Source organism: Ixodes scapularis, unplaced genomic scaffold (genome assembly GCF_016920785.2).
Source record: "Ixodes scapularis isolate PalLabHiFi unplaced genomic scaffold, ASM1692078v2 PGA_scaffold2__306_contigs__length_199485367, whole genome shotgun sequence".
NCBI classification, from domain to species: Eukaryota; Metazoa; Arthropoda; class Arachnida; order Ixodida; family Ixodidae; genus Ixodes; species Ixodes scapularis.
The window spans coordinates 123,866,847-123,890,135 of record NW_024609857.1 but is presented as its reverse complement, the minus strand read 5'-3'; the positions used below and the strand labels follow the sequence as shown (position 1 = coordinate 123,890,135).

Below are 23,289 nucleotides of genomic sequence, written 5' to 3'. Positions count from 1 at the left end.
GAGCTGCCTCATGATGAAAACTTTATCATAACCCGCATCCTCTAACCTCACCCACTGCCTTTTGAGGGCTTGGCCTACATAATGAAGACATGACTTCTTTAGAGCGTTTCCGATTATTGATTTGACCACCCCAGCCTTCACAGTCTTCGAATGGCAGCTTCTTCTACTTAAAACTGGCTTTCCCGATTCTTTTTCGTACTCCCAGCACACTCCTCCTTGCACGTGAATACGTAAATCCAAAAACTGCAAAACTCCTCTGTCTGGCTCTTCAACAGTAAAGGTAAGTTCCGGTGCTGAGGCTCTCACCAGACTCTCTATTGCTCCCGTATCCTTCCCATGAAAGCTCATGACCACAATGTCATCAACATACCTTCTCACTAAAACTTCACCCGACCCCCAAACTGCCAGCCTTTCCGAGATCGCGTTATCCAAAGAGTTTAAATAAATTTCTGCCAAAATAGGTGCCACCGCAGACCCAATACACACACCCTTCTTTTGAATCCACATGCGTTCCTTGAACTCCACTACCATGGCTTTAAGATAAAGATCCAGGATCGCTAAAAAAACTATCTACCGGAATCCCCGTACCTGATTGAAATTTTACCAAATTACGCTCCAAAGCCTCTCTAACCCTACTCATCAACAGCTGTTTTTCAAGAGAATAGTACAGATCTTTAATGTCCATCGAGATCAACGAGCATTGCCTCCCATGGTGAGCATCTAAAATCTGAACAAAATCGTCTGAGTTTCTTAACGAAAGACTGTTTTCCAATCTAGCGAAGTCTAAACCTTTTTGAAGAAACTTCGAAACCATGCTTTGCCACGTTCCGTTCTCATTAATAACCGTGCGGAACGGCATTTCCGGCTTGTGGTCCTTTAAGAAGAATTTTAAACTTAAAGTGCTTCTCGGCTGAATCAGGACTTTCCTGGCTAAGGTCTCTAAACCCTCGTCTTTAAGTGTAGCTGAGATGTCCTTCCTTAATTTTCCCAACTTGCCTTGCCATGCCATGAATACCGAGTCCAATGCCTCTGTTGACTTTTTTTCAAAAACCGCCAATGGAAGGACGGCAAACATACCGCTCTTATCGGTCTGTAACAATTCCAGTGATCTAGATTTAAAGTCCTTTCTTACTTCCGTGATGGCCTGAAAATTCCTCCTGTCTTTTTTATACGAATCATCCACTACTCTTTCCATTCTACTGACCGCGTAGTCCACAAAAGCAACCCTTTCGTCTAACCCTACTTTTCTAGCAATTGTCTGGATCGCGGAAAAAACATCTGCTCTCGACGGTTTTACATTTACACAAAACTTCGGTCCTCCTCTCAGCAATTCCTCCGTCCTCTCTGTAAATGCGACTTTACAAGGATTCACAATACCGCACCTCCGAGCCTCAGCGGATTGGTCACCATTCACAAAACTGCAACAATTTCCAAACCCAACATTCGACCTTTTTACAGCGTCCAACACTAATCTTCGTCGCACATACCAGTTTCGTTCAAAATGCTGCCTTCTTCCTGTGTCCCACAGTCGAAACCTCTGGTGGTTCCTGTAACCCTCTCCGAGTAGAATCGTCCAAAGCCGAACCGATGCCCTGTTCAGCTCAAGCACCCTGGCACTTGTGGCATCCCTGTACGCCTTGATGATCTTCTTTTTGCAGCTCCAGGGAATCCGGGTCGCCGAAAGATGCCCGAAGAGCCCAGGGTCCACGTGACGCTTTCTCAGAGAGATCCCGAAGAACGCCATGTCTGCCTGTAGGACGGCAAGGCGGCATCCCAAAATGTCCAAAATCGTGTACGCTTGTACCAGTAGCGTAGTCGGTGGTGGGGAAAACGTGGGTCCATACGAAAAAGGGAATAAGCCTGCTTCTGGGATTGATAGTGAAAAAATTGTAAGGGTGCAGGCGAGCTGGTGGAAGTTAACCATAGTTTTGTTTAACCCGAGACTGGGGTATTTCGAAAAAGGGACGAGAAGAAAAGAGGCCACAAGGAGGCGACGTCTCAAACACAGCTAAGGATTTTATTCCATCGTACGCACTTTTATACACACCACGTCCACACACCACCAACCAAGTCGACCAATGACAACATAACACCCGGAATACACTAAGCCAAACATAGGCCCAAAACAAAAGAAAAATCTCAGCCAGACAAAAGGACAAGATAAGCCTCCGACTACACAAAGTCAACAAAGAACTGTTAAAAGGTTTTTTTTTCAAACCCGCAAACACACGGAACCAAAGGGAAAGAGGGCATACAAGACCTAATTACACAAAGCCAAGCAACAAACCATTAAACTAGCCGGTACTTAGTCACCGTAAAGCAAAAAAAAACGGCAACCGGTCATTCTAACCCGCACTACACATTGAAGGAAAGCGGAAGAGGGTAACCATGAACCAAAATACACGAAGGGGAGAATGCAAAAGTTCCAACCTCAACTACACACTTGAAAGAAGTAACAAGGAATACCAGAACAAACAATATGTCCTGCACCTGTACTGCATCTTTGTAGGCAGCGCACAGAGTGCTGGATAGCTAAAAAAAAAACAAAAAAAACGGGGGGTTTACATTTTGAGGAATTTTCTTGAGCTTTCTCCTAGATGCATTGATGGCTGGCTAATACAATTTCCCATCGACTTAATTCGGACTGTTTCCTTCACTACCCTTTTTATCTCATTTTCCTCTCGATGTATTACCTCCGTTTCCGACCAAAACACCTTACAATTGTTGCACTCAGACACGTGCTTGGCGATCTCCGAGTTCGGTGCCCCGTTTTTTACATTTCTTTTATGCTCGGTCAGTCTGTCATTCACGCACCGCGAAGTTTTCCCCACATATCTAAAACCACATGCTAAGGGTGTCTCGTAGACTTTTTCGTATGGACCCACGTTTTCCCCACCACCGACTACGCTACTGGTACAAGCGTACACGATTTTGGACATTTTGGGACGCCGCCTTGCCGTCCTACAGGCAGACATGGCGTTCTTCGGGATCTCTCTGAGAAAGCGTCACGTGGACCCTGGGCTCTTCGGGCATCTTTCGGCGACCCGGATTCCCTGGAGCTGCAAAAAGAAGATCATCAAGGCGTACTGGGATGCCACAAGTGCCAGGGTGCTTGAGCTGAACAGGGCATCGGTTCGGCTTTGGACGATTCTACTCGGAGAGGGTTACAGGAACCACCAGAGGTTTCGACTGTGGGACACAGGAAGAAGACAGCATTTTGAACGAAACTGGTATGTGCGACGAAGATTAGTGTTGGACGCTGTAAAAAGGTCGAATGTTGGGTTTGGAAATAGTTGTAGTTTTGTGAATGGTGACCAATCCGCTGAGGCTCGGAGGTGCGGTATTGTGAATCCTTGTAAAGTCGCATTTACAGAGAGGACGGAGGAATTGTTGAGAGGAGGACCGAAGTTTTGTGTAAATGTAAAACCGTCGAGAGTAGATGTTTTTTCCGCAATCCAGACAATTGCTAGAAAAGTAGGGTTAGACGAAAGGGTTGCTTTTGTGGACTACGCGGTCAGTAGAATGGAAAGAGCAGTGGATGATTCGTGTAAAAAAGACAGGAGGAATTTTCAGGTCGTCACGGAAGTAAGAAAGTACTTTAAATCTAGATCACTGGAATTGTTACAGACCGATAAGAGCGGTATGTTTGCCGTCCTTCCATTGGCGGTTTTTGAAAAAAAGTCAACAGAGGCATTGAACTCGGTATTCATGGCATGGCAAGGCAAGTTGGGAAAATTAAGGAAGGACATCTCAGCTACACTTAAAGACGAGGGTTTAGAGACCTTAGCCAGGAAAGTCCTGATTCAGCCGAGAAGCACTTTAAGTTTAAAATTCTTCTTAAAGGACCACAAGCCGGAAATGCCGTTCCGCACGGTTATTAATGAGAACGGAACGTGGCAAAGCATGGTTTCGAAGTTTCTTCAAAAAGGTTTAGACTTCGCTAGATTGGAAAACAGTCTTTCGTTAAGAAACTCAGACGATTTTGTTCAGATTTTAGATGCTCACCATGGGAGGCAATGCTCGTTGATCTCGATGGACATTAAAGATCTGTACTATTCTCTTGAAAAACAGCTGTTGATGAGTAGGGTTAGAGAGGCTTTGGAGCGTAATTTGGTAAAATTTCAATCAGGTACGGGGATTCCGGTAGATAGTTTTTTAGCGATCCTGGATCTTTATCTTAAAGCCACGGTAGTGGAGTTCAAGGCACGCATGTGGATTCAAAAGAAGGGTGTGTGTATTGGGTCTGCGGTGGCACCTATTTTGGCAGAAATTTATTTAAACTCTTTGGATAACGCGATCTCGGAAAGGCTGGCAGTTTGGGGGTCGGGTGAAGTTTTAGTGAGAAGGTATGTTGATGACATTGTGGTCATGAGCTTTCATGGGAAGGATACGGGAGCAATAGAGAGTCTGGTGAGAGCCTCACACCGGAACTTACCTTTACTGTTGAAGAGCCAGACAGAGGAGTTTTGCAGTTTTTGGATTTACGTATTCACGTGCAAGGAGGAGTGTGCTGGGAGTACGGAAAAGAATCGGCAAAGCCAGTTTTAAGTAAAAGAAGCTGCCATTCGAAGACTGTGAAGGCTGGGGTGGTCAAATCAATAATCGGAAACGCTCTAAAGAAGTCATGTCTTCATTATGTAGGCCAAGCCCTCAAAAGGCAGTGGGTGAGGTTAGAGGATGCGGGTTATGATAAAGTTTTCATCATGAGGCAGCTCTCCCCAAGTTTCGGCGAGAGAAATGGAACAACGAGAGAAAGAAGTAAAAAGGTTGCCGTAGTCCCGTACTACCACAGTGTTTCGCATAACCTTAAAGCGAGTGCTCACAGATTTGGAGTTGACGTAGTGTTTTCATCTGATTACAAATTAATCAGGATGACTCCGTTCTTTGCACCTCCAAAGGAATGCAGAAGGCAACATCAGGACAGGTCAGTGGCTTGCAAAGGAGGTGTAGTCTATGAGATACCCTTAGCATGTGGTTTTAGATATGTGGGGCAAACTTCGCGGTGCGTGAATGACAGACTGACCGAGCATAAAAGAAATGTAAAAAACGGGGCACCGAACTCGGAGATCGCCAAGCACGTGTCTGAGTGCAACAATTGTAAGGTGTTTTGGTCGGAAACGGAGGTAATACATCGAGAGGAAAATGAGATAAAAAGGGTAGTGAAGGAAACAGTCCGAATTAAGTCGATGGGAAATTGTATTAGCCAGCCATCAATGCATCTAGGAGAAAGCTCAAGAAAATTCCTCAAAATGTAAACCCCCCGTTTTTTTTTTTTTGTTTTTTTTTTAGCTATCCAGCACTTTGTGCGCTGCCTACAAAGATGCAGTACAGGTGCAGGACATATTGTTTGTTCTGGTATTCCTTGTTACTTCTTTCAAGTGTGTAGTTGAGGTTGGAACTTTTGCATTCTCCCCTTTGTGTATTTTGGTTCATGGTTACCCTCTTCCACTTTCCTTCAATGTGTAGTGCGGGTTAGAATGACCGGTTGCCTTTTTTTTTTTTTTGCTTTACGGTGACTAAGTACCGGCTTGTTTAATGGTTTGTTGCTTGGCTTTGTGTAATTAGGTCTTGTATGCCCTCTTTCCCTTTGGTTCCGTGTGTTTGCGGGTTTGAAAAAAAAACTTTTAACAGTTCTTTGTTGACTTTGTGTAGTCGGAGGCTTATCTTGTCCTTTTGTCTGGCTGAAAGATTTTTCTTTTGTTTTCGGCCTATGTTTGGCTTAGTGTATTCCGGGTGTTATGTTGTCATTGGTCGACTTGGTTGGTGGTGTGTGGACGTGGTGTGTATAAAAGTGCGTACGATGGAATAAAATCCTTAGCTGTGTTTGAGACGTCGCCTCCTTGTGGCCTCTTTTCTTCTCGTCCCTTTTCCGAAATACACCAGTCTCGGGTTAAACAAAACTATGGTTAACTTCCACCAGCTCGCCTGCACCCTTACAATTTTTTCACTATCAATCCCCATTAACTCGGATCCAGAACAATAGACCTATTGCTCTATTACCCAAGCATCAAGGAGAATGCAGGGATTGGTGCTCCACGCGCCGCACGTGCTGGCCTCAGCAGTTGTGAATTTTGTAAAGCCAATACCTAAGACAAAAGGCGGCTTGCACGTGCGTTCGATAACCGTTTGTTTTGGTTATTTACTCCGAATCTTTTATACGGGGAAGGCGTGCGCGTGCGTCGCGTGGCACACCAATCCCTGCATTCTACTTGATGCTTGGGTAACACAGCAAATGGTCTATTGGCGACGTGGCCTGGCCTATCCAATGCCGCCAATGTTAATTATAGTCACGCGCTAGTTGGCAAGGTAGAAAAACGCATCCTGAGCTCCAAGCATTGTTACAGATTGGCTATTCTCATCACCGCAGTGGTTGAACACGAGCCACTACCCTAGTGTCCACTAAAGCATTGATTCTTACGAACCGAAGTCGAGTGCATACGCAGTTCTCTTGTCCAATATATAAGCCGCGCTCGACTGTCGTAAGGCGGGTGGATTCGATCCAAAAATTACGAAATAAAGCTTTCCGAAGGCAAGACTGAAAGAAATAGTCCCGTATTATGCTCGTAATTTCACCGCGACAAAGAGGCTTCTCAAGCAGTGGCGATCTGTGCGAGTATACTTGTTCCACACTAGGACCGGTGCACCTCGAAAAAGTCATGAACATTCCAACCCGATAACGTTTTATGAACACTTTAGCGCAATTAGCCTCCGATTACACCCTCTATTCCGAACGCGTATTGGAAAAGAAAAAAATCTTGTGGCATAAGCCGCAAGTTTTTCTCAATCAATCTCGGCACTCCCATTGGAACCTTTGTATGTACATCACATCATTTGTTTTACAGGAGAGAGAAGACAGGCGAGGGGGGAGGGGGGTCGAGGCCTAGATAAACACGCCTCAGTGGTTTACGCTCTTAGGTTAACCCGCGCCCTAAGTATGCCAAGCCGATTTGCGCGAACAAATCCAAGAACCGTCTGAAGCCTAACACGTGGAACACTGAGGCGTGTTTACCTAAGCCTCATTTACCCTCCTTTTTACCTTCTTCCCAGCGGAACGGCTCTTGGATAGCCATTAGCTGGGACCCGTCATAGTTCCAAGGAACTTCACCTTACCAGAGAAGCCTTCTTCCTGACGCCCCGGCCCGCACGCCAGGAAGGAGCGCGCTGGGCCGTCGCTTTCGCTAGAACACTATATTGCCGCGCGCGCTCGCCAAGTAGGCAGCGCGCGCGTGGCCTAATGGTTATCGCGCCTGCCTCCCACGCGAAAAGCTAGGGTTCGAATCCTGGAGCGACATGTCTTTTGTTTATTCCTCTAATTTAGTGTTCTGGAGGATTCGAGAATCATGTTGCTTGTTCCAGGCCCGAATGTTCCACGCGTCGAAGTTTCTTCGCCGATTATTCCAGAAGACCACGCATGTACAGCTGCAACGGAAAAAGAGTAGCACAAGTGACCGACGACGGGAGCGGCAAAATCGCGACACGCGGCGCTCTTGTGCCCGAGCGCGCCGATAGCGAGAGTGACAGTCACGTTCCATGTCTCAACGCGGGGGCGGCCGGCAGCAAGCAGCTTATTATAAAGCCTGCATTTTAAAAGCTATCTTATCCCTCAACTTTCTGCCGGCCACCCCCCACATTGAACAATGCAACATGACTTGCACTCTCGCTATCGGCGAGCTCGGGAACGATAGCGCCGCGTGTCGCGGTTTTGCCGCTCCGGTCATCGGTCTCTTGTGCTACTCTTTTTCCGTTGCAGCTGTACATAAGGGGCTCCGCGTGGCGAGCCGCAGTCAGTTTCGCCCCAGCGTTCGACTGTGCTGCTACGCCGACTTCGACGCCCGCGACGCTCTGTTATTATCTTTGTACCCTTTTAGTTTTTGGCACAAGTTCGCCACATTAAACGTTTCTTTCTTTCTGTTTATTTAGTGTTCCTTTGGTCACCACCCGTGACATTTTGGTGGAGGTGCGGGGTAACCGCATGCCCGTGCAGCGCTCCCCTCCGAGTTCTCGGAGTGCAAGTCCGAACACAAGCCCCCAAGAACCCAACGAGGACCAGACCGAGATCCGATTAAGTCGCCGGAACCTTGGCCTACCCCCGGAGTTAGGACCCTTGCCACCCAGGACCAGGCAAACAAGGAGGACGACGATGGCCAACCAGTCGGAGACCCCGGCCGCTCCAGCCGTCGTTTACCTGCCCGTCGTACCGCGGACGGCTGCTCCATTCCACGGCGAGCAATACGAAGACGTCGAAGACTGGATTGACCAGTATGAACGCGTTGCCCGCCACAATTACTGGACCGACGAGCAGCGCCTGAACAACGTCTATTTTTCGCTTGAGGGTACCGCCAAGCACTGGTACGAGAATCATGAGTCCTCTTTGACGTCGTGGGACATGTTCAAGACCGATCTCAAGGCTACGTTCAGCAACCACCACCGCCGAGAGAGAGCCGAGGACCTACTGCGAACCAGAACCCAGGGCCCCAACGAGAGCGTCACCGGCTTCGTCGAGAATGTTCTTCGCCTGAGCGCCCGCGCCGATCCTCAGGCTACAGAGGAGAAGAAGCTGCGACACCTGATGAGGGGTGTGAAAAGCGAGATATTCGGAGGTCTCATTCGCAATCCCCCGACAACTGTGGACGGGTTCGTCACGGAGGCGACGAATATGGAACGTGCCCTACTAGCACGCGCCAGGCACTACGAGCGACACCCTGGCGTGACTACTCTGGCGACATCCGGATACAACCTTGGTACCGACCTCCCAGGCATCCGTGACATCATCCGTGAAGTCGTCCGGGAAGAAATCCGCAAGATGCTCCCCGCTATGGATCGCCCGTCCTCCCTGTCGCTCGCCGAGGTCGTGCGAGATGAAGTTCATCGGGCCTTCCAACCTGAAGTTCCGATCAACATGACGACGCCAGAGGAGCCGACTTTGAGCTACGCCGCCATGGCCCGACGACCGCCGCAAGCTAACCGCCAGGCCACGGCGCCACCCCGACGAGACCCTCCGATGCCACAGCATCCTCGACGCCAGGAAGGGCAAGTCCAGGACGTCCGCCCGGAGCAGCCCTCGTCGAGGAAGACCGACGTGTGGCGAACGGCCGACCGACGCCCGCTCTGCTACCACTGCGGGGAACCCGACCATGTGTACCGCCGATGCCCATACCGACGACTCGGGCTGCGCGGGTTCCACCCAAACGACCCGCGCCCCCGGTATGGTGAACGCCCTCGGGAGATCGACGAGTACCTGCGACGACCCCAGTCCCCCGAGCCTGCGTCCCGCCGAGAGTTCCGGTCGCCATCGCCGCGACGTCCAGCTTCGCCGATGCACCGACCCCGACGTGAAAGCCTGTCACCCCTCGCTCCTCGCCGGGGAAACTAGGCGCGGCAACCCCTGGAGGTGGAGTTGCCGAAGACGACCGACGTAAAGAGCCTCCAAGAACGACGGAGCGCTCCCACTCCCCCGACGCCACGCATCGCTACGACGCCCCTGCAACGGTGTCCAACAACCTAAACGTCGTCATTGACGGCCACGACGCATCGGCACTCGTGGACACCGGAGCAGACTACTCAGTCTTGAGTGGGAGGCTCTCCCGCCGCCTTCGAAAAGTCATGACGCCGTGGGAAGGACCCCAAATACGAACCGCCGGAGGACATCTCATTACACCAGTCGGGAGATGCACTGCTCGCGTCGAGATCCACGGTGAAACGTGCCCTGTCAGGTTCGTCATTCTACAAGACTGTTCGAGGGACGTTATCCTCGGAATGGACTTTCTCTGCGAGTATGGCGCCGTCATCGACCTCGGAACAAACCGGCTGACGCTACGAAAACCTGCTCCACCATCGGAGGAACCCCAAGCGACGTCACCCACGGTCCGAGTCCTCGCAAACCACGTAAACCTACCACCGCGGTCGAGTGTTTTCGTACTTGTCGGGATCGATGAAGCTTCCTATGGTGAAGTTCTTCTCGAGGGAAACCTCCAATTGCTCCTGGGAAGAGGCATAGGCGTCGCAAGGGGAGTAGCTGAACTTCAGGATGGGCGGACTGCGGCCCTCGTGACGAACTTCCGAAACGAAACGCAACACCTCACGAAAGGTGCAGCCGTGGGCCACGTCGAGGAACTCCGAAACCCCGCCGAAATCACCGCGATTACTGACGAATTCTCGCCGTCCCAGCAAGACAGTACGTCGCCAGCGCAGCTCGACATTGACCCTAAGCTTCCGGACCCTAAACGACGTCAGCTGGTTAACCTCCTCGCCGAATACCGCGACTGCTTTGCGACGTCGTCGAAGGTGCGCCAGACCGCGGTTGCCAAGCACCGCATCGTTACCCAGGACGACGCGCGCCCTGTGCATCGGTCACCGTACAGAGTCTCCGCGAAGGAAAGGGAGGTGATCCAGCAGCAAGTTCAAGAGATGCTGAATGACGACATAATCCAACCTTCAAGCAGTCCATGGGCCTCTCCAGTCGTGCTGGTTAAGAAGAAGGACGGAACTCTTCGGTTCTGCGTGGACTACCGGCAGCTCAACACGGTTACGAAGAAAGACGTCTACCCACTGCCCCGCATCGACGACACTCTAGACCGGCTGCGCCACTCTCGATACTTTTCATCGATGGACCTGAAGAGCGGCTACTGGCAAATCGAGGTCGACGAACGGGACCGAGAAAATACAGCCTTCGTCACGCCGGATGGACTCTACGAGTTCAAGGTGATGCCCTTCGGACTATGCACGGCGCCAGCAACTTTCCAGCGTGTCATGGACACCGTACTGGCAGGGCTGAAGTGGCAGAGCTGTCTCGTCTACCTGGACGACGTCGTAGTATTTTCAGCTGACTTCGACGAGCACTTGCGACGACTCCGCACGGTTCTCCATGCCATACAGACCGCCGGGCTCACTCTCAAGCCGTCAAAGTGCCGGTTCGCCTATGACGAACTGAAGTTCTTAGGTCACGTGGTTAGTAACGAAGGCATTCGTCCAGACCCAGAGAAGACTCGCGCGGTCGCAGCATTTCCAGTGCCAAGAGACAAGAAGGCCGTGCGAAGGTTCCTTGGGCTATGTGCCTACTATCGGCGCTTCGTTCGAGATTTCGCAAGGATTTCCGCACCGCTCACAAACCTCACGAAGGACGCCGAGAAGTTCGAATGGGCCGAGGAGCAGCAGCAGGCATTCGACGAGCTGAAGCGACGACTGCAGACGCCTCCTGTTCTTGGACATTTCGACCAGGATGCGGAAACCGAGATTCACACGGACGCAAGTAACGCAGGACTTGGCGCGGTACTGGTTCAAGTTCAAGAAGGCACCGAGCGAGTCATCGCCTACGCAAGTCGGACATTGTCCAAGGCGGAGCGAAATTACTCCACGACTGAAAAAGAATGCCTTGCGGTCGTCTGGGCAATCACGAAGTTCCGCCCGTACTTGTACGGGAGCCCGTTCCGTGTAGTCACGGACCACCATTCGCTCTGCTGGCTTGCTAACCTGAAGGACCCGTCAGGACGTCTTGCTCGATGGAGCCTCCGACTACAAGAGTTTAACATGACAGTGGTCTACAAGGCCGGCCGGAAGCACAGCGACGCCGACTGCTTGTCCAGAGCCCCCGTCGAAACCCCTTCCGGCTGCAGCGACGACAATGACGACGAGAGCTTCCTAGGAGCTGTAAACGCCGACGACATGGCACGACGTCAACGGGACGATCCTGAGCTGCGCGCATTAATCGAGCACCTGGAAGGGGGTGGGGGTACCGTGCCACGTGTCTTCTCACGAGTATTGCCTACCTTCGCCATTCGACAAGGTGTACTCTACAAAGAGAACTTCGGCGACAACAGCACACCATGGTTGCTGGTAATCCCGACCGACCTTCGGGAGGAGATCTTTCAAGCATGTCACGACGACCCGACGTCGGGACACCTCGGTTACAGCCGAACACTGGCCCGTATTCGTGAAAAGTATTACTGGCCAAAGCTCCCCAAAGCCGTCCACCTCTACACCCGATCGTGCCACGAGTGCCAGCGACGTAAGAAACCGCCAACGAAACCGGCCGGTCTCCTGCAGCCGATTGCTCCCCCGACCGCACCGTTCCAGCAGATCGGAATGGACCTACTTGGCCCCTTTCCGCCGTCAACATCGGGAAACCGCTGGATAATCGTCGCCACAGATTATCTCACGCGGTACGCCGAAACGAAAGCCCTCCCTTCAGGGACTGCTGTGGAAGTCGCCAAGTTTTTCATCGAGTCCATCGTCCTCCGGCATGGCGCCCCCGAAGTCCTGATCACAGACCGAGGGTCATCGTTCATGGCACAGCTGACCCAAGAAATCCTGCGTCTCAGCCACACCAGCCATCGTCGCACCACGGCGTACCACCCGCAGACCAACGGGCTCACGGAAAGACTCAACAAGACCATCGCCGACATGATTTCCATGTACGTCGACGTGGAGCACAAGACATGGGACGAGGTGCTGCCGTACGTCACCTTTGCCTACAACACTGCCGTACAAGAGACCACCGGAGTCACACCCTTTCAACTGGTGCATGGGCGCAGGGTAACGACAATGCTGGACGCGATGTTACCCCACGAACCGGCTCTCGACGGAAGCGACGACGCCCAGGTGGTTGCCCAACGGGCAGAAGAAGTCGGCCAGCTCGCCAGACACCGTATTCAAGCCCAACAACGTGTCGACGCTGGCCGCTACAACCTTCGTCGTCGGGACGTCCACTTCCAGCCCGGAGACAGGGTGTGGGTGTGGACACCGATCCGCCGCCGTGGTCTCAGTGAGAAACTCCTAAAGCGCTACTTCGGACCCTACAAAGTACTTCGTCGACTCGGTGATCTGAACTACGAGGTGATGCCCGATGGAACACGGACTTCATCACGCCGCCCTCCACGACCAGAAGTCGTCCACGTCGTGCGCATGAAGCCGTACTACGCTCGATAGGACAGTGGACCTTACGTATTCCAAATGACTCTGTAGTTTACCGCTCTTTTTGTTTGCTTTTTGTTTTGTGCTGCATCGGGGCGATGCACTTTTTAAAGGGGGGAGTAATGCCGCGCGCGCTCGCCAAGTAGGCAGCGCGCGCGTGGCCTAATGGTTATCGCGCCTGCCTCCCACGCGAAAAGCTAGGGTTCGAATCCTGGAGCGACATGTCTTTTGTTTATTCCTCTAATTTAGTGTTCTGGAGGATTCGAGAATCATGTTGCTTGTTCCAGGCCCGAATGTTCCACGCGTCGAAGTTTCTTCGCCGATTATTCCAGAAGACCACGCATGTACATAAGGGGCTCCGCGTGGCGAGCCGCAGTCAGTTTCGCCCCAGCGTTCGACTGTGCTGCTACGCCGACTTCGACGCCCGCGACGCTCTGTTATTATCTTTGTACCCTTTTAGTTTTTGGCACAAGTTCGCCACATTAAACGTTTCTTTCTTTCTGTTTATTTACTGTTCCTTTGGTCACCACCCGTGACAATATAGCTCCTACGGAGCAGAGTAGCGCAATCCTTTGATCCGCGTGTTTCGCCGACAAGATGGCCGACTGAGCAGCTCGGCGCGAGTCACGTGGTACTCAGGGTTCCAGGAGGTGGCCCGCTCTATAGGATAATACATGGAGAGCGACTCAACACGGCTCATTAAAAAGCAAACGCCAAGTTCACACTTTTCGAAACTAGTCTGTCGTGAAGTTGGTAAAGCACTAAAGACTTGATCAAAGTTTTAATAATATTGGATGCGTGTGAAAATTGTGAGAAGGCAATTTCCAAGGCAATGGCGTTTGAAGCAGACGATTGTTTTACGCCGCGGAGATGGACTTTATGGGGATTGGCCAGAGCGGGTCACGTGAACGGTGTGACGTCACCGCGTCGTCTGCTGCATGATGCCGCTCAAGCATTTTTTAAAACAAATTACGTTATTATACATGGCACACAACTTAGCGCAAATTATTGTAAACTGTTCCTTTATTATGTCAAAAACTATTGTGGTTTCGTACATCAGCCAAATATTCAAGAAACCGCTATTTTCTCACGTTCCCCATGCATTTGTGACCGGAGTTGGAACCCTCGGGCGTTCGCCGCTAGTCGCCGAGAGATGGCGTTCTCGATTGCGCTACTCTAAGGTCCCTCTATACTGAAAGGTAGCGACATCTCTTGAAGAATGCCGCCCGCTCCTCTCATTGGACGAATGTGGTCCCCCAGGCGGAGCACGCTGCGCGCCGCTTCTGTTTTGGTTGTTTTTGCTTTTCGAGGCGCCTCGGCGCCATTTTCGCTCCGGTCTCTCGGCGCGCCAGACAGGGTCGGCTACTATCTGCCTGGGTTAGGGTGCCTACATGTTCCCGCCGCTCCGCTGTTTAGGGTGGCGACAACGTTTGTGATACCTGTTGCCGACAAACCAGTGTTGCCTACCTCGTTACCATGGCAGCCTTCGCTGTTTCGTCGACCATTTTGTCACACTCGCTGGTCGTGCGCTCGCGCTACTCCGCTAATCCTCGTTAGGGCTAGGGAGCGCCCACCGCTCTCGTTCCGACGGCGAGGTTTCGGCGTGCGATGCCGGTCTGTTGCGTTCCATTTTGTCGAGGGGACTCACGTTTCGATAAACGCAACGCATACTTCCTGCTCGCAACTTCAAAGTATGAAACGCTCGAATAAAGAGAGCGACAGCCACGACGACCGCCATCCCGCTGAGCCTCCGACTCGTCCGACTCCTCTTATGAACGGAAACGGAAGTTGCCTCACAGTGTTGCAGGTGTGTCGAAACTACGAAAACTCAACGTTGTGTACGTTTAGCCAAGTAAGAAGTGGGTCAAAATGGCGGTGGGAGAGGATCTGGGAAAGGATAACAAGAAGTTGGCGCCACCCTAAAGCGGAGCGGAAACATGTAGGCACCCTAGCCTGGGTAAGCTGCTGCATTAAGACTGGCGTTTGAATAGGTTGAATCGCAACAGCCATGCGGTTCCGCTCGTTGTCGCCATCAAATGCGGGTGGATTTGTAATAAGTATTTAAGCAAGAGCATTCGCAAGTGCGGTCAAACCGCCAGTGTGAATGCAGCAGCATATGGCGTATCTGGGGAGATTGGTTTGGGGGTCTGGGCTTCGCACGGCCTCATCACAGCTCCGCTTTTCGCTCGGCGACAGTTCGTAACCTCTGACGGGCTGCTGCCATTTCGGATGCAACTGGTGCAACAACCGTCGCAGCGATGGCAAGTTCTTCAGCATTCCATGTCTGCACTTCGCACGCAAGCTTCACATAGTTTCGGTTTTCGCTTGACGTTAGTTCGTGAGCTATGACGGAGTGCTACGCTTTCGGGTGCAGCAACTGTAACATCGACGGCAAGAAATGCTTCAAGTTCTTCAGCATTCCATCTGACAAGCACGACACAGCTCGCCGGAAGGTTTTAGTGTGTGTGTGCGTGCGCCTCAATATTTTACTTATCTCGCCGTGTGCAAGCTATTCATTTATTGTGATAGCCACGTTTCAAGTTTTAGCATCTGTGCCTTAATAATTTTATGCATCTCGCCATTGAATTTTGTGTAATCTAGTTATGCACTTTGTGATTTATATAGCTGGGATTTAGCTTCTAATATGTACTGTTGACTTTTGTGCAAGCTTGCAATTCACTTTCTGATAGCTGGGACCCAACTGAGAAAGTATCTGCATGCTTTAATACTTCTATGTACCTCGCCGTTGACTTTAGTGCAAGATAGTCACTCACTTTGTGAAACGAGATTCAGCCTTTATTCTTGGAATATTTTGTATATGTCCGTTGATTTTCGTGCAAGTTAGTCGTTTACCTTCCGATAGTTGAAATTCAACATTTAGAGTCTGTGCCTTAATAGTTATATGTATCTCACTGTTGCCTTCTGTGGAAGCTAGTCATTCACTTTATCATAGCTTGGATTCACCTTCTAGTATCTGTGGCTTAATATTTTTATGTATCGCCATTGACTTTTGTGCAAGCTAGTCATTCACTGCACTGTAAAAAATGTTTGCCCCATTTTACGGCAAAAGTTGCCGGTTCAATATTGCCGACATGTTTTCCGTAATCCAGAATATGGACAGTCTGTGAAAACAAGACATATAATTTCGTAAAATGACGGAACGTCCGTAGCTCACTTTACGAACAATTATCCATTTTTCATTTTACGGGAAAAGTTGCTGGTTCAATATTGCCGACATGGTCTCCGTAATCTAGAAACTGAAACGTCCGTAAAAACAAGGCATATATTTTGTAAAATGACGGAATGTCTGTAGCCCACATTACGGACAGCTATCCGTAGGAAATATAAAAGCTGTTCGCACTAAGTAACGAAGCACTATACCTTTCCGCCTTATATAAGGCCAAAGCTACGAGCCATTCATACCACCTGCACCTCCGATACATCTGCAGACTCCCCTTGCAGAGCTCTAGCCCTGCCAGGGGTTTCACCTAATGTATCAAAGGTGCAGGATTGGTGCAGATGGCTCGTAGCTATGGCCTTCAAAAAGACAGAAAGGTATAGTGCTTCATTACTTAGTGTGAACAGCTTCCATGTCCAAGTAAGCCGAAGTCACACGAAGCTTTGGGGTACAGATTGGTATGGAGAGTTCATAGCTCCGTCATTCAATATATGCACTTGTATAATTTTTCATCTTTAGACAAAACACGCAAGAGTTCATGTTTTGCGAAAGAAAAAGAGCACACAACCTGTACTACTCCTTGCCAGCATTATGTTGTGTGAGATCAGCTGTTCCTATAGGCAACAGCTGAACAAACAAAGCAATTAAGAAGTGTCGCCACGATACCTTTATTGGAAGAGGGCATGCCTTGCTTTAAGTTTGGAGAAATTTTACATTATAGTAATCCTTGCGCTGGCCATCTAGATGCCCCTCCTTGCTTGTGCTTATAGTTGTCCTTCAATTGAAGACATCTTCAGTATCTTCATGGTGCATGTAAGGGCAGCTTGAAATAAAGAACAGTAGAGGATTCGAAATCAATAGACAATCACAACAAATTGTATATGACATACATGGTTAAAGTCTGCAAGCAATGTGCTTATCAACTATCCCAGCTATCCACCTTTCTTTATGGCATATAAACCAAACCTTTCATAAATTGAACCAAAATAAAATTTGCATTGACTTCAATACCTAATACAAGTGTTTGAGAAATAAAACAAGCAAATTAAAATTGCACAACTATTCAGTGATATTAAGCACATTGAATTCAGCCGGATCTCCCTTAGTTTACACAGTAGGCTCGCAATAATTCAAACTCGGATATTTAATACTTCTGGTCAAACAAATTTCAAAAACTTGGGTTGTCCTGCTACGTTTTCAATGTATTCATAAGCCGCTTAACTCGAACGGCGCTTTCGTGCAATTCACACTTTTTGTTCTCGCGGCACCGTTGAGAGCACTTCTTTCTGAGCACTGTGGAGAAGGTGTTGCTTTTCCGCAGTGCACCGGTGCTCGGTACGAAGTACACTCAACGAGGCTAAAGCAGAGTAGAGCTGTATATAGACTGTTTTACTGAAAGATGGCGAGAGGAAAGGGGAAAGGGCTACTGGCGTTTTCCCCCTTGCTGCAGCGTTTGAAAGAGTGAAAATTCCAGATGAGAGGCTTCGCGTGTAGGCATTGCTCGCACTTTGTTTGCGCTTTCTTCTCTGTTTTAAATTCCCAAACTTAATTAGAGCCACGGGTTTTGATAGCGACAGTTCCCCGGTCATCGGGACATCATTGCTCGGTTATAGGCTGCACGAAGAACGACAGAAAGCGTCGAATACTGCCGAGGACCTATGTAGCTTGCATGGAATCCGACAAGACGAGTGCGGCTGCAATGTCCTTAAGCCCCATCTCTTTCCACATGACCCCGAAAAGACCTTTCCCCAACGCCATCCTCTCGACTGTGCTCGGAACATTTTGTGAATGAAGCGTGCACCGCACTTAATGCTGTACCGTCAATGAACATGGAGTACGCTCGCAAGGTGCGTGCAAGTGTTCTCCTGATAATTGCTGTTTCAGCTAGTAAAATGTTGTAACTGAGTTTATCTTAATATTGATATTTTGAAGTGTCTACAATGATTTGATTTTATTATCTAGAGCACTTAGTTGAAGGCTGATTACCGCCGTTGGGTGTGGCTGGAAATTGTCAAAAAGTTAGTCCTATTGCTTTTGCCTGAATCGCGATCTCCTGTGTGATACCAGAAAGCCGTGAACCTCTGTTGACCGTCACAGCGTGACTAGATTATTTTTATTTTCAAAATTAGTACCTATTGTAGCTGGAAAGAAACCTTCAATTTATGTTGCTGAAAGTTGAAACATGCTCATGCATCGATGTTTATAAATGTAGAAACATGCTCCTGCATAGGTGTTTATAAACGTTTTATTTGAGGATCCTGTGCCGACAAGTGTGTCTTTTGTCGAGAACTGAAAACAGCAAAGTCGAGATGCGCCTATTGCCGGAGCGAGTCGATCAATGATTCAACGATTCGAAATTGATGCATGAGCATGTTTAAACTTTCAGCAACAGAAATTGAAGGTTTCTTTCCGGCTACATTATGTACTAATTTTAAAAACAAGAAGAATCCAGTCGCATTGTGATGGTCTACATAGGTTCACGGCTCTCTGGTATTGAGCAGGAGATAGCAATTCTGGAAAACTGATAGAACTAACTTTTCGACAATTTCCAGTCACTCCCGGCAGCGGAAATGAGCCTTCAACTAAGTGTTGTGGTCGATAAAACTGAGTCATTGTAAACACTTCAAAATATCAATATTGGAATAAATTCAGTTACAAAAAGTTACAAGCTGAAACAGTAATTATAAGGAGAAAACTTGCACGCACCTTGCGAGCGTACCCCGTTTCATCGATTGTACAGCGTTAAGTTCGGTGCGCACTTCATTCACAAAATGTTCTGAGCACAGTGAAAAGGATGGCATTAGGGAAAAGTATTTTCGGTTTACGGACGCAACCCACTGCTGCCGGAAATCGGGGTCACGTGGAAACAGCCGCACTCGCCTTGCCGGATTCCGTTCAAGTACGTAGGTCCCCAGAGAGTATTCAACGCTTTCTGTCGTTATTCGTGCACCCTATAGCCGAGCAATGGTGTCCCAATGACAAGGGGATCGTCGCCATCGAAGCCCGTGGCTCTAATTAGGTTTGGGAGTTTAAAACAGAGAAGAAATGCGGGCATCCAACACCGGCAAAGCCTCTCATCTGGGACTAACTCTTTCTAACGCTCGAGCAAGGGGGAAAGTGCCGGTTTTTGTTTTGAATTCAAGAACTTTTTTAGTGTTTCTTTAAACATGGTGCCTATGAAGTACTTCATGAACCTGAAATACTATACCCGTTTTCACCTCAAGAACCGTAGTAAAACAAGATTTCCCACACTAGTGTTAAATTAAAACAATGCGAGCAAAGTTGTTTCGTTAAGAGGTGCTCACCTGATAGGCATCTGTGGAATCAGGCATTGACTCATTGCTCCCAGAACTGAAGAGCTGGCTCTGTAAGAAGAAAGTATTGTTCACCTTCCTGTGCATATTTTGTGCAATTGGAAGAAACAAGAGATATTGTTGAAAATTAGCAATCCTTATGGGTCCGTTTGCTCGAAGCGCTAACCGCGGCTAAAGTTAGCCGCAGCACCTAGGAGAGGGATTTTGAAATCAAGTGACGGGCTCGGTAGGGATGCGGGGAAACATGGCGGAGCCCCGGTGACTGAGCGCCGCTCGCTTTGGAACTAATATGTCGTTGTAGCTGCAATATCGGGCGCATAGTCAGCAACGAATGCTGCAGTAGGCTTTCGCTTTGCTTTACCTCACTTATATTGCAAAGCATGAGCAATGACCTCGCCGCATTTGTTAGATAATCTTTCGATTCTGGCAATTCCTAAGCCTAATGAACGCGATAATTGTCGGCATGGCAACGTCTTTGGAAAGCGGATTGCCTTGACTCAATCGGCCGGGTATTGATAGCACACAAAAACAGACAGCGTCCCAATAGACCTTTTTCTAAATTACCCAAGCATCGAGGAGAACGCTGGAAGTGTAATTCTACGGTCTGCAAGCGCTGGCCTCCCTCTTATAAAAGATTCGAAGTATATAATCATAATAAGGCTTTGACAAACACACGCGCAAGGCAAAATTTGTTTTAGACTTTTTGCTTTTGAACAATTACTACTGCAGACGCCAGCACGTGCAACGTGTGTAACTACACTCGTAGCGTGCACCTCGGTGCTTGGGAAATTTAGAGAAAGGTTTATGGGACGCTGTCAGCTTTTGTGCGCTATCAATACCCGGCCGATTGAGTCAAGGCAATCCACTTTGCAAAGACGTTGCCATGCCGACAGCTACCGCGTTCATTTAGGCTTAGGAATGGCCAGAATCAAAAGACTATCTAAACAATGCGGCGAGGTCATTGCTCGTGCTTTGCGATTTAAGTGAGGTAAGGCAAAGCGGAAGCATACTGCACCATTCGTTGCTGACTAAAGCGCCCGATATTGCAGCTACAACGACATATTAGTTCCAAAGCGAGCGGCGCTCCGTCGTTGGGGCACCGCCATGTTTCCCCGCATCCCCACCGAGCCCGTCACGTGATTTCAAAATCCCTCTCCTAGGTGCTCTGGCTAACTCTAGCCGCGGTTAGCGCTTTCGAGCAAACGGGCCCAGATGTGCAAACTTTACTGTTCAAGGCTGCTAGAAGCAGTTTATGACACTAGTGTTCAATCAAAACAATTAGAGAAAAGTTGTTTCTTTAAAGTAAAAACATTATTTAAAATTGGAAGTGACTTTTACCTTCAAAGTGCTATAACTAGGGGTGTGCGAATACCAAATAGTAGTTTTCAAATCGAATACCGAATCGAATCAAGAAAAAAAAGCCGAATATCGAATCGAATATCGAATAGTGATTTTATTTGTAGGAATTTTTCAAAGTGTGCTGCAAATGAGACCATTATATGTGCAGAGTATGTGCCCGGTGTAGAATATGCATCTTGTACGGAACAAAAGCAAAAATGTAAAAAAACTTCTGGTAAAAAAATAAAAGCAGTTGCTGTTGGACGTTGGCCACTAAAGATCCAATTTTATGGCGCAAACATAATCTATCTACCCTAAACGTCACAAAAAAAAAGCCACCCGTGCCTTCTCGTTAAAAGCACAACCTAACACCGCGACCTTTTTAAAAAAATATTTGTGTATCTCAGAAAAGGGACATTTTGCGATATTTGGTCTCCATTTTAAGGAAGAAAAAGGACACCGGGGATTTTATTTTGCATAAATGAACAGATAGGTGTTAAATCTGAGTAAACAGGCTTAAACAATATAATCTGAAGCAAGGAAACAAAACTTGGTTAGGTGGCGCAAGTCACCGTCCAACTGCCGCTATGCATCAATTTTTCCGTCTATCTATCCTGTTTTAGAGAGCCTAGATTTAAAAGAGGGAGCAAGCGGAGCTGAAATTACGAAGACTGCTCCAGCGCAGGTTGGTCGTAAGTGTGCATGTGTTGTGTTGTCGCGTGGAAAGAAGGCGAGCAAACAAAAGAGCGACGACGCCTGCCCTGCCGGCCCGATCCCGATCAACGCTTCCGTCTTTTCGTCACCTTCTCGCAGTTCGTAATTCAAACGCGGCTATCGAACAGTTGGAAACCCTCTCAAATCTAGGCACACTATTTTTCCGTTGAGTTTTGTTCAGAATCAGAGTTTGCGGCTTACAGCTCCAAAAAAACGACGACGATAACTCGGCTGGTTTCATCGGCGTGGTTAACATAGTTTTCTTTGTGTGATCGTGCAGTCGCCGATTTCCGTGAATGCGGCAAGTGTGTTCTACATCGGCGCTCGTGAAAAACAATTAGGCATGGCGCGGCGTAACGGGATGTTTCGGTTGTGATTCAAGGGAAGATTGTGTCACGATCGTAAGTAAATCTGCGTGCTACAAAGTTTGTGGCTTTCGTTAATTTTCTTTTTTCTAACCTGCGCGTTAGATTTTTGTGGAATGGTAGGACCAAGAGGTGTTTCCGCATGGTCTGTCTAATATCACAGCGCTTACATCGGGAGAAAGAACGACTTTTTTGTAAGCTCCGCGCCGACCGCCCGTCTTTGGCCAAATATATTGAATATTCGAGTGACCGAATACTAGGAATTCGATTCGCGAATCGAATTATTCGGGAACTTTCTATTCGATTTGAATTCGTATATTCGAGTATTTGCATACCCCTAGCTATAACACATGAAATGCAGTATTTAAGAGGTTGGTTTTTTTAATTTTAAACTGAATGTGTGTATAGGCCACATGACGTCAGATCAAGCGACATCAATTTTTCTGCCAAATTTAGTGGGGAAGCTGAATTGGTACATAGGTCACGTGACATCCATTTTTCCGCTACATTTAGCAGGAACCTTACCGTGTAAATCACATGACGTCAGATTACATGACAAATTTTTCTGCCAAATTTAGTGGGTAAATTGAATCGGTGTGTAGGTCATGTGACATCAATTTACCCGTTAAATTTAGCGGGGAACCTGAATTTGTCTGTAGGTCACATGACGTCAGGGCACATGAATCAATTGTCCCTCTAAATCTAGCAGGGGAACTGAATTAGTGCATAGGTCAGATGACATGAATATTTCCGCTAAATTTAGAGGGAGAAATTGAATGGTTGCATAGGTCACATGAAGTCTATTTTTCCGCTAAATTTATCGAAGAGCTTTAAATTGACTGTAGGTCTCGTGACATAAATTTTTCTGCTAAATTTAGAGGGGAAACTGAACTTGTGTAGAGGTCACGTAGCAGCAATGTCCCCGCTAAATTTAGCGGCAAATGCACGGATGGATGGACAACATTTTAGGATTGGAGGGTAATGTTAAAAAGCACTTAATGCTCTTTAAAAAAAAGCTGCTCACCTGATGCGCATCTCTGGAAACAGGCTTTGACTAGCAATGAATTGTAGCCCCAAAACTGAAGTGCTGTTTTAGTAATGCTTCCTGCACAAACAATTTAAAAAAATGTAAAAACACAAGCCCCAAAATTTTCTTGCCATTGTCCTTCCCCTGCTTTTCTGTGCATTTAATTTATTTCATCCCTTGGCAAATCCTAAAGATTTCGAAGTGCTTATCCTACGTCTTTCTGTTAGAGCCCGGTTCATGTTGCAGAAATTTGGCCGAATGGGTAACCCGGAGCATTCATTGTTCGTTGAGACACTTTTCCTTTTACTCCATCCTGTTCTTGACAGCAGAAACTACTCTCCCTTGACCACAGTCATTAAAGGGATACTGAACCGAAATTTGGATTTCGCAAAATAAGGCTGTAGAAGCGTTGAACGGGACGCTACGAACTGCAGAACATCACTC

At 48.3% G+C, this 23,289-nt stretch overlaps 1 protein-coding gene and 1 long non-coding RNA gene across 2 annotated transcripts in view; one reads left to right on the top strand and one right to left on the bottom strand.

Moving 5' to 3' along the window:
- Positions 1-23,289, top strand: part of LOC115316844 (protein 5NUC) — a 113,844-nt gene that overhangs the window by 62,872 nt on the left and 27,683 nt on the right. The window lies entirely within an intron of this gene.
- Positions 16,742-22,885, bottom strand: LOC115313651. The gene is made up of 3 exons (XR_005714904.2): positions 22,843-22,885; positions 19,393-19,452; positions 16,742-16,910 (listed from the first exon to the last, which is right to left on the bottom strand). It is a non-coding gene; the product is annotated as an uncharacterized LOC115313651 (long non-coding RNA).